Source organism: Bradysia coprophila, unplaced genomic scaffold (genome assembly GCF_014529535.1).
Source record: "Bradysia coprophila strain Holo2 unplaced genomic scaffold, BU_Bcop_v1 contig_150, whole genome shotgun sequence".
NCBI lineage: Eukaryota > Metazoa > Arthropoda > Insecta > Diptera > Sciaridae > Bradysia > Bradysia coprophila.
The window spans coordinates 62,812-73,730 of NW_023503422.1; the positions used below are offsets into that span (position 1 = coordinate 62,812).

Below are 10,919 nucleotides of genomic sequence, written 5' to 3' on the forward strand. Positions count from 1 at the left end.
GTGTCGATTTTAGTTTTATAAGAGCAGCGAAATAAAAATGCGTCAGACAAAATTGAATGCTATGACAAGAAGAATTTATTTGATCTTCTTTATTTCTTATGCAATTACAATAATGGCACTAACTAGGTCGCCCATATACACTGTAAATATAATGCTAAAATTATATCCAACACTACCCCGTCGGGCACTGTGCACTTTGATAGGCACTGTGGTCCCGGAACGTGCAGAAATGTGCGGGTCAGAGCTCGGGGATTGCCGGGGGCGAGCAAAGTAAAGCTTTCATACTCACCCGCAGTAGCAAGCGTGGTGTTTTAATGCTAAAAACCTTCAAACGAAGCCACATATAATGCCAGAACATTGTCGTCAAGACAAAAAATGCAAGAAATGGAAGAAGAGCTAGAAAAGATAAAATGGGATGTTGTGGGAGCGAGCGAAGTGAGAAAACCTGGAGAGGAATGCCTGAAATTACAATCAGGGCATACATTCTTCTATCGAGGAAGTGACAGTCAGAGTTGTCGATCATCGTAACCCAGACCTTGTTTCATCTTCAAGAGAGCTGAGCACTTCTCGTTATTACTCACATCAAACAGAAGTTGAAGATTTATTCGAAAATAATCGCCAATATGAAGATGGAGTAATCGAAAAAACGGTTAAAAAATTGTCTATGCAGATTACGAGCGCACCTTTTGAACACAGCGAAAATTTGCTAGACAACGATCAGAATGCTTTAACATTCAGCGAAAAAGAATCTGCGATGGCTGAATACGATGCAGCACTCAGAGTCAATTGGATCGCCGAGGAAAAATAGAGAAAACGGGCAAATGGACTGAAGTTGTTCGTTTGAAAAATGGTAATAGACCGTGTTCATATGACGTAATTTATTTTTTACCAAATGATCACATAGAAAAAACGCTCGGAACGTGTGTAAATAGTTGAAAAAGTATTAGTTAGTATTTAATTTGAGTATGAAAGATTCAGAAAAATTTTGAAAATTTAAGCGCTTAAAAAGAAAGACCACATTCTGAATTACCAGAGTTAAAACTATTGGTGATAGTTTAAAATGGTGAACACATGAAAATTTTCGGAAAAAAACAGTTTAATATGAGCTATAGCGGATGTAAACGATAAAACTTTTTATCCAGAAGAAAGTGGTCAAAAATGAAATTCGAAATGTTTATTAACGAACGACGGAACGACATATAAATATGTATAACACTTGTTCGCACGGTTCCCCTCAACCGAAATAAAGTTTTATTTTTGGGTACCCAAAAAATGAGTCTTGATATGGATGAAGGGACCCCTAAGGACTATAAAACAGGTTTCCTTCACTCCAGGTCTGCTGATCTCCCCATAGTAAAATTTTCAATATTCGTTTTTTTGAGGCATCTATGGTAGGTTTTCAATCTTTTTTAGCTTATATTAAGATCCCTGAGCTCAGAAACAGCTCAGTGAGTCCGTCAATGAGTTTTATGGAAGAGAAAAATAATGCATTCATAGCCGCAACACTAATTTTTAAAATTTCGTCGATTCCGTTCTGCGACTCATAAATCGACTGCAAACCATTGACTAACATCTACAAACAAGTTCGGAATGTGGCTTAAACTAATCTACAGATGTCTAAACTTAAATACAAAGAAAGAAAATTTGCCAAAAAAATGTTTTGTGGTCGTTGCAGTATGTAAAACTTCGCCGATGCTGATTTTTCTTACTTTTTTCCCAAGAAAAGAACCTTCGAAAGTAAATAAAATGTTATGGGAGTGTTTAAATAAGCTGAATGGATCATGGACACTAAAACAAGAAACAGAATACGAGTCTAAAGATCACATTTCTAAGTTTAATCAATTAAACAAAGAAATTACATTTTCATGTAAATTTCAAATCATCCAGCAAAGAGTGAAATTATCTCGGATTATTCAAAAAACGGTTAGTAAAATATTCCTGGAGTTACCACATATTAAAGGGACTCATTTGAATTTGGCTTAACATAAAAATCAAAAAGATGGAGTGAGAGTACTTCCCGGTATACTAATATTACACTCTAGAGGTAATTAAGTAAATTTGTCAAAGGTTTACAAGGTTTTTTCAGTTTTATTGGTTCGAAGCAACATATTTAATTTGAATTTTAATAAAAGTTACCGAATTTCCTTCCATTTTAAGTTTCGAAGTTCGGCATACTAAAGAGTAAATACAATTTAGGAAAGTTTAATATAATTTATTTAATTGTGTGAGCGTTTGTGTTCGTTTGTATTTACTTCAAACGTCAAATTGCGACTTTTAAAACACTCCGATAACATTTTATTTACTTTCGAAGGTTCTTTTGTTGAGAAAAAAGTAAGAAAATCAGCATTGGCGAAGTTTGACATACTGCAACGACCACAAAACATTTTTTTGGCAAATTTTCTTTCTTTGTATTTAAGTTTAGACATCTGTAGATTAGTTTAAGCCACATTCCGAACTTGTTTGTAGATGTTAGTCAATGGTTTGCAGTCGATTTATGAGTCGCAGAACGGAATCGACGAAATTTAAAAAAAAAATAGTGTTGCGGCTTCGAATAAATTATTTAAAAAAAAAGTCTCTTCCATAAAATTCATTGACGGACTCACTGAGCTGTTTCTGAGGTCAGGGATCTTAATATAAGCTAAAAAAGATTGAAAACCTACCACAGATGCCTCAAAAAAACGAATTTTGAAAATTTTACTATGGGGAGATCAGCAGACCTGGAGTGAAGGAAACCTGTTTTATAGTCCTTAGGGGTCCCTTCATCCATATCAACACTCATTTTTTGGGTACCCAAAAATAAAACTTTATTTCGGTTGAGGGGAACCGAATTCGGTGAAATTCTAAAAACTCAAAACGAAATTTGTGCCGGTGTAGTGTGTGTAGTTGATGTTTGTTTCTATAATTAATTATTGAGTGATATGTTTATATTTTGCGTCTAAAGTGACCACAACAGTTCAATTAATCATTTAATATACATCTACACCGATTAAAATGTTGCGAAATAATAGAAAATTGACGTCAAAGTGAGTCTCCAAAATTTGCTTCAAAACGAACATGGCTGCCATACATTTTCAATGAAATTTTTACTTAGTGAATATTTTTGACATTTTTTTGTTCTTTCCTTGCAACATTTTAGTCGTTCAAGATGTCATATATGTTTATTGGATTATCACCGTCACTTTTGTTGTTACAGTTAAGCTAGACACTCACTATTTTTATAAATATTACCCAAAAATTGCAACACTACACAGCCACACAATTTTAAGGTTTTTTATAATTTCTCCGGACAGATTTAGACATTTTTGTATATCACTCGGTAGTAATAGCTTTGATCCTCATTTCTGACCACTTTCTTATGAATAAGAAGTATTATTAACAAAAATATTACACATTTTATATGCATTTTCATATAAAATTTTGAATTTTGCAAACTGACAGATGATCTGGTAGAAATTTTTCAGCCTACGCCACCACTAATTGCCTGGATTGCAATCGAAAATTGCAAATTAACATAGTCCACGCAAACGACAAATTCACAATTATCAAACGTTTAATCACTTACTCGTACTCAGCGCTTAATATTAATTTAAAAGAAAGAACCAAAATAATCAGACAGCCGTTCATCAAATCATTTGACATAAAAATAATAACAAACAAAATATCCCTATCAGCTGAGGAATAATATCCCATTTTACATTTTTTAGAGTTTCTGCTATGAAACAAATTGACCATCAGGATGGCACCGGGATGGCAATGTATTTCTTAAATAATTTAATAAAAATAAATATAAACATTTGTTCTTGTGGTAATCATGCTCAATCTGATTTTTATTGACGTTCGAAACTTTTTTGTCAAGATAGCACTCGGTCTATTGTAATTTTTGTTACGCAATTTCGTCGTTAAGGCCATTTTTGAATTTTAATCTAAGATCGCACGGTAGTGACAGCTTCTGGTAATGTGCTTCATATGACAAGTGGACAAAATGTGATGAAGTTGAAAAAAAAATGAGAAAACGTTCATCCAACTCACAAATGGCGAGATACACTCTGTGCGTGATTTTGATGTCATTGACGCTGCAGCTGAACTTGGTAATTCATTTTCTTTTTTTTAGTGTAAAAAATACGAATTCTCACAAACAGCAATTCTCACCCCAGATCGAACTGCTGTCGACTCTAACCGTGACGTTCTGTACGCACCGTGTGGTCGTGACGCCGAACTTGGTAATTCATTTTCATTTTTTATTGCAAAAATACGAATTTTCACGAATCGAAGCTCCCTCCCCAGATCGCACTGCAGTCGACGCCAATCGGGTGCCATATACACCGTGTCGTGACGCTCTATGAACATGTCCTTTTGAAGTTTATTTTTTGTTTTTAATTTAAGAAATAATCCCATTGGATGGGATGCAAATATAAGATCATTCGAAGCCTTGGAGAACTTCTAAGATTTTAATTTTCATACAAAGAAGCTGACCGTAACTTTGGACGACTTTGTCCAAAGTTTTCAACTTGTTTTCATGAGAAGTAGCTGACCCTAACTTTGGACGACTTTGTCCAAAGTTTTTAATTTATTTTCATAAGAAGAAGCTGACCGTAACTTTGGACGACTTTTTCTGAAATATATTAAATTATAACAGAAAATCATAAATTCACCTCTTTATTATTTCACCTTATTTGTGCATGAGGTTTAAAGAGAAATCCACCACAGTTGGCTTGTGTACAAACTTTGGACATTGGACGAAATTCAGCGACATTTTTTGCCACCATTCTATTCGGCATTCAATTATCTCTCAAATGAAACAAAAACTAGCAAAATCGGATGAGATTTACTCGATTTATGTGCAGAAAACACTTAGGGCCGAGGAACGACCTGTGAGCCCTCCCAACAAGCCCACGTTGCATCTTACCCAAAACCAATGTTCAGCAACTTTGTTCTACTCGTCAATACCTTACATTTGATATATCACAAGCAGCTATTGCGTGCGTATTTCGGTAGATGTCGTCGAAAGACTGAAAAACACCTATAGGGCCCTAGCTCTGGAAGGGCCGACCCTACCGTGCCCATTTTCGAACTTGACCTTACTTTTGTCGATACCAATCGGGGAAAAAAAGAATTTTGAAAAAAGGTTGTGATTTACTCAAGCTAGAGGGGTCACGGACAGACGGACATTTTTAGCCCCGTACGAAGTACTGGGGGCTTATAAGATTAATATGCCGTTTGTAACACGTCGAATTGGAAGCAGACAGTAAGGGCAAAGCATTTGGTTATGTTCATAGAAAACGAATCCACAGTAAAAAAAATGTCCGTCCGTCCGCCGTTGCTGAACATTGTTTTTGGGTAAGATGCAACGCGGGCTTGTTGGGAGGGCTCAAAGGTCGTTACGGTTCATTTCATTTTGTACACAAAAAATGAGTTCTGTACACAAAAAATGATTTTTATAAACAAAAAAAAATATTTTGTACACAAAAATGTTCATTTTGTACACAAGATTGTTTACATTGTACACAATAAATGTATTCTGTACATAAAATTGAATATTTTGTACATTTTCATTTTTAGCCCCGTACGAAGTACTGGGGGCTTATAAGATTAATATGCCGTTTGTAACACGTCGAATTGGAAGCAGACAGTAAGGGCAAAGCATTTGGTTATGTTCATAGATGACGAATCCGCAATAAAAAAAATGTCCGTCCGTCCGTCCGTCCGTCCGTCCGTCCGTCCGTCCGTCCGTCCGTCCGTCCGTCCGTGACCCCTATAACTTGAGTAAAAAGTGTCCGATCTTAAAAAATTTTTTTTTCCCTGATTGGTATGGACAAAAGTAAGGTCAAGTTCGAAAATGGGCATGGTAGGGCCGGCCCTTCCAGGGCTAGGGCCTTATAGGTGTTTTTCAGTCTTTTGACGATATCTACAGAAATACGCACGCAGTAGCTGCTTGTGATATATCAAATGAAAGGTATTGACGAGTAGAACAAAGTTGCTGAACATTGTTTTTGGGTAGGATGCAACGTGGGCTTGCTGGGAGGGCTCAAAGGGCGTTACTCGGCCCTAAGTGATTCACTATAAATTATCTCATGACATATGACAGATGGAATATTGGTTTCTTCGGCAAAGTCTTAGAGTTTTGAGAGTAGAAGACGGCTGTATTCATGAAAATGTCGAAAAGTTGGACCTTGGTGTTTCAATCAGGTTTTTAGAATTATCTCATGACATATGACAGATGGAATATTGGTTTCTTCGGCAAAGTCTTAGAGTTTTGAGAGTAGAAGACGGCTGTATTGATGAAAATGTCGAAAAGTTGGACATTGGTGTTTCAATCAGGTTTTTAGAATTATCTCATGACATATGACAGATGGAATATTGGTTTCTTCGGCAAAGTCTTAGAGTTTTGAGAGTAGAAGACGGCTGTATTCATGAAAATGTCGAAAAGTTGGACATTGGTGTTTCAATCAGGTTTTTAGAGTTATCTCATGACATATGACAGATGGAATATTGGTTTCTTCGGCAAAGTCTTAGAGTTTTGAGAGTAGAAGACGGCTGCATTCATGAAAAAGTCGGGAATTTGGAATTGGCTGTTTCAATTATGTTTTTGGGGTTATCTCTGAACCTACAGGAGTTATATTGCTACTTTTTGTTTCGTTTGTCAGATTATTCAATACCGAAAGAAAGTTGATAAAAAAAGTTGCAAATACGGGTTCCTAAAATTACATCGTAAACTTTTGTTTTACTTGAGAAGTACTTCGTACGGGCTTTTGTAATTGCGCTATGCGCAATTTTAAAGATGAACACTTTCAAAAATGGGCAATAATGTCAAGTACGCAATAAGGTTACAGAAGCATTTTGGTAACGGACGAATATGGGTTACGGGCTTATTAGGGGCTACGGACGTATTATGGTTACGGACGAAATAGGATTACGGGTCGTACGGGGCTAAGTCGCAGCAAACGCTCCGACTGTTCTGATGCCTTGTTTATTTTGTACCCAGAGACAGTTATATTGTACAGAAAAAGTATTTTTCGTACACATAAGAAAAACACTTTGTACTCTAGTATTATTTATATTGTATTAGGTGTTCGCGTGGTTTCTTTTCCGCAACAAAGTAGTGAATGGAAAAAACTAATTTTTTATAACTAACGACAAAAATAACTAACACCTTTCTGACTTAAGCACAAACAATTGGAGTCAAAAATTACTAAATACACAAATTACTCCCGTACAAAAATAATATTAATTTTCGGATAAAACACGTAGACAATCTCCTGAACATTCAAGGGGGGATACTCCCCCCTTGACCCCCCTTTGCGGGGGCTGCCGCCCCTCGACCCCGCTTTTTTATTTTTCCATTTTCTTCACGGCCTGCGGCGCTCACTATTCCCTAAAAATAATAATAGTATTTAAATTGTTGATGCTGCACTTATTAGTATCAAGTGAATTCTGGTTACTCTATTCCATCGAATATGGTCCACCTTTTTTCGAATATAGTCGATATACTATCGAATATAGTCGATATATTCTCGAAAACTTTTGATATACTCGAAATAGTCGATATTCTCTCGAATATAGTCGATATATTCGAATATAGTTATTTTTGTCATTAGTTGTTTTGATACATTAGTTGATATGGCCCTATAGTTATTTTTGTAGTTAGTTATAAAAAAATAGTTATTTCGACCGAACGCCGGTGAAAGAATAGGAAGTTTATGATTTATTGTGTAAAAGGAAAATATTGAGACTTTGGTGCCACATTGTGTAAAAGGAAAATATTGATTCTCTCTGTGTCGTATATCAACTTTCGAATGCTATTTACTTAAAGGTAAAATTCAATTTTCCCCTACATTCACTCTGTGATGCGTTACTTTGTTAAAGGAAAATATTGAGACTTTGGTGCCACACTGTGTAAAAGGAAAATATTGAGACTTTGGTGCCACATTGTGTAAAAGGAAAATATTGAGACTTTGGTGCCACATTGTGTAAAAGGAAAATATTGATTCTCTCCGTGTCGTATATCAACTTTCGAATGCTATTCACTTAAAGGTAAAATCCAATTTTCCCCTACATTCACTCTGTGGTGCGTTACTCTGTTAAAGGAATATATTGAGACTTTGGTGCCACACTGTGTAAAAGGAAAGTATTGAGACTTTGATGCCACATTGTGTAAAAGGAAAATATTGACTCTCTCCGTGTCGTATATCAACTTTCGAATGCTATTCACTTAAAGGTAAAATCCAATTTTCCCCTACATTCACTCTGTGGTGCGTTACTCTATTAAAGAAATATATTGAGACTTTGGTGCCACACTGGGTTAAAGGGAAATATTGAGACTTTGATGCCACATTGTGTAAAAGGAAAATATTGAGACTTTGGTGCCACATTGTGTAAAAGGAAAATATTGATTCTCTCCGTGTCGTATATCAACTTTCGAATGCTATTCACTTAAAGGTAAAATTATATTTTCCCCTACATTCACTCTGTGATGCGTTACTCTGTTAAAGGAAAATATTGAGACTTTTTCTGCCACACTGTGTAAAAGGAAAATATTGAGACTTTGGTGCCACATTGTGTAAAAGGAAAATATTGAGACTTTGGTGCCACATTGTGTAAAAGGAAAATATTGATTCTCTCCGTGTCGTATATCAACTTTCGAATGCTATTCACTTAAAGGTAAAATTATATTTTCCCCTACATTCACTCTGTGATGCGTTACTCTGTTAAAGGAAAATATTGAGACTTTGGTGCCACACTGTGTAAAAGGAAAATATTGAGACTTTGGTGCCACATTGTGTAAAAGGAAAATATTGAGACTTTGGTGCCACATTGTGTAAAAGGAAAATATTGATTCTCTCCGTGTCGTATATCAACTTTCGAATGCTATTCACTTAAAGGTAAAATTATATTTTCCCCTACATTCACTCTGTGATGCGTTACTCTGTTAAAGGAAAATATTGAGACTTTGGTGCCACACTGTGTAAAAGGAAAATATTGAGACTTTGGTGCCACATTGTGTAAAAGGAAAATATTGATTCTCTCCGTGTCGTATATCAACTTTCGAATGCTATTCACTTAAAGGTAAAATTATATTTTCCCCTACAATCACTCTGTGGTGCGTTACTCTGTTAAAGGAATATATTGAGATTGAGAATTTTGTGCCACACTGTGTATAAGGGATAATATCGAAAACTTTGGTGCCACATTGTGTATAAGGATTATATTTATTCTTTCCGTGCCGTACATCTAGTTTCTTGTTCTTATGCTTGTGTACGAAATCTATTTTTTGTGTACAATATGTATTTATATGTGTATGAAAAAAAAATTAGTGTACAGTATCACTCTTTCTTTGTACAATGTATTAATTATTATGTACAAAATATTTATTTTTTGTATTAATATTTATTTGTTATGTACAAAATTGACATTTTATGTACAAAATAAACATTTTTGTGTACAATTAATTATTATTTTGTGTACAAATTATTGGTTTTTTTGTACGAGAATTTTTTTTTTGTGTACAGATTTCATATTTTGTGTACAAATTAAATTAAACCGGTCGTTACTCGGCCCTAAGTGTTTTTTGCACATAAATCGAGTAAATCTCATCCGATTTTGCTAGATTTAGTTTTTTATGGAAGGTAATTGAATACCGAAAAGAACGTGTCGAAAAAAGTTTCAAATTTGGGCCCTTGGACTAAGGCCGGTACTCGAGCCTAAGTATTTTTTGCACATAAATCGAATAAATCTCATCCGATTTTGCTAGTTTTTGTTTCATTTGAGAGATAATTGAATGCGGAATAGAATTATGGCAAAAAAAGTTTCAAATTTGGGCCTTTGTCCTAAGGCCGCTACTCGGCCCTAAGTGTTTTTTGCATATAAATCGAGTAAATCTCATCCGATTTTGCTAGTTTTTGTTTCATTTGAGAGATAATTGAATGCCGAATAGAATGATGGCAAAAAAAGTTTCAAATTTGGGCCCTTGGACTAAGGCCGCTACTCGGCCCTAAGTGTTTTTTGCACATCAATCGAGTGAATCTCATCCGATTTTGCTAGATTTAGCTTTTTATGGAAGGTAATTGAATACTGAAAAGAACGTGGCGAAAAAAGTTTCAAATTTGGTCCCTTGGACTAAGGCCACTACTCGGTGGAACCCTAATACGTTTACAAGCCTCTAATGTGTCTGTTACCAAAATGCTAGTCAAGTTGGGTATGATCAAAACTGAAAGTGTTCATTTTTAAAATTGCGCATAGCGGAAATATTAGTAACGCTTTGCATTCGTCAATACCATTCAAACAAAAAAAAAAGTTCTTGAAATTCGGTCAAACCGTTTGGTAATGTCAAAATAGAGGCTAAGTTCGAAGATGGTCGATTTTGGGTCGACCCCTCCCGAGCTGGGGCCCCATAAGCGATTTAGTGTTTTTCGAAGATATCTCCGGAAATTTAAACGCTAAAGTTGTTAATGATGCGTAAAATGTCAAAATATCGACAAAAAAAAAGTTTATAGAAATCGGCTGACCGACTCGTGAGTTAGAGCCCATGATGTGAGCCAGGTACAGGGCGGGAAGCAGTTTTTGCTTGTAGGTCGGCCAAATTTGTACGGATTTCGACTATTTCTGTTTGAACGAACCAATCAGGGAAAAAAAAGTTTATGAAACTTGGTTGACCGGAGCGTGAGCTGGGTCTCTTGGAGTGAGCTCTTATCTGGCTACTCGGCCGTACAGCACGTTCACTGTACACTGTTTATTTTGACAATATCTCGAGAAAATTTTGACCGAATTTCATGATTTTTTTTTTGTTTGAAAGGTGAATGAAAGGTAAATGTGAATCGTCAGAATTACTTCCGGTCTCCTAACAAAATGGCTACCGGCGGCCATATTGAATATCTTGGGAAAAATGGTACTTAGAGAGTTTCTGTTAACAGATAAGTAATTTG

General features: G+C 35.6%; 1 long non-coding RNA gene across 1 annotated transcript; it reads left to right on the plus strand.

Annotated features, from left to right (window-relative positions):
• The first annotated feature begins 509 nt into the window (after nt 1–509).
• Nucleotides 510–4,603, plus strand: LOC119074276. Its single transcript, XR_005087169.1, has 4 exons — nt 510–850; nt 3,929–4,088; nt 4,155–4,220; nt 4,285–4,603. It is a non-coding gene; the product is annotated as an uncharacterized LOC119074276 (long non-coding RNA).
• Nucleotides 4,604–10,919: the final 6,316 nt, after the last annotated feature.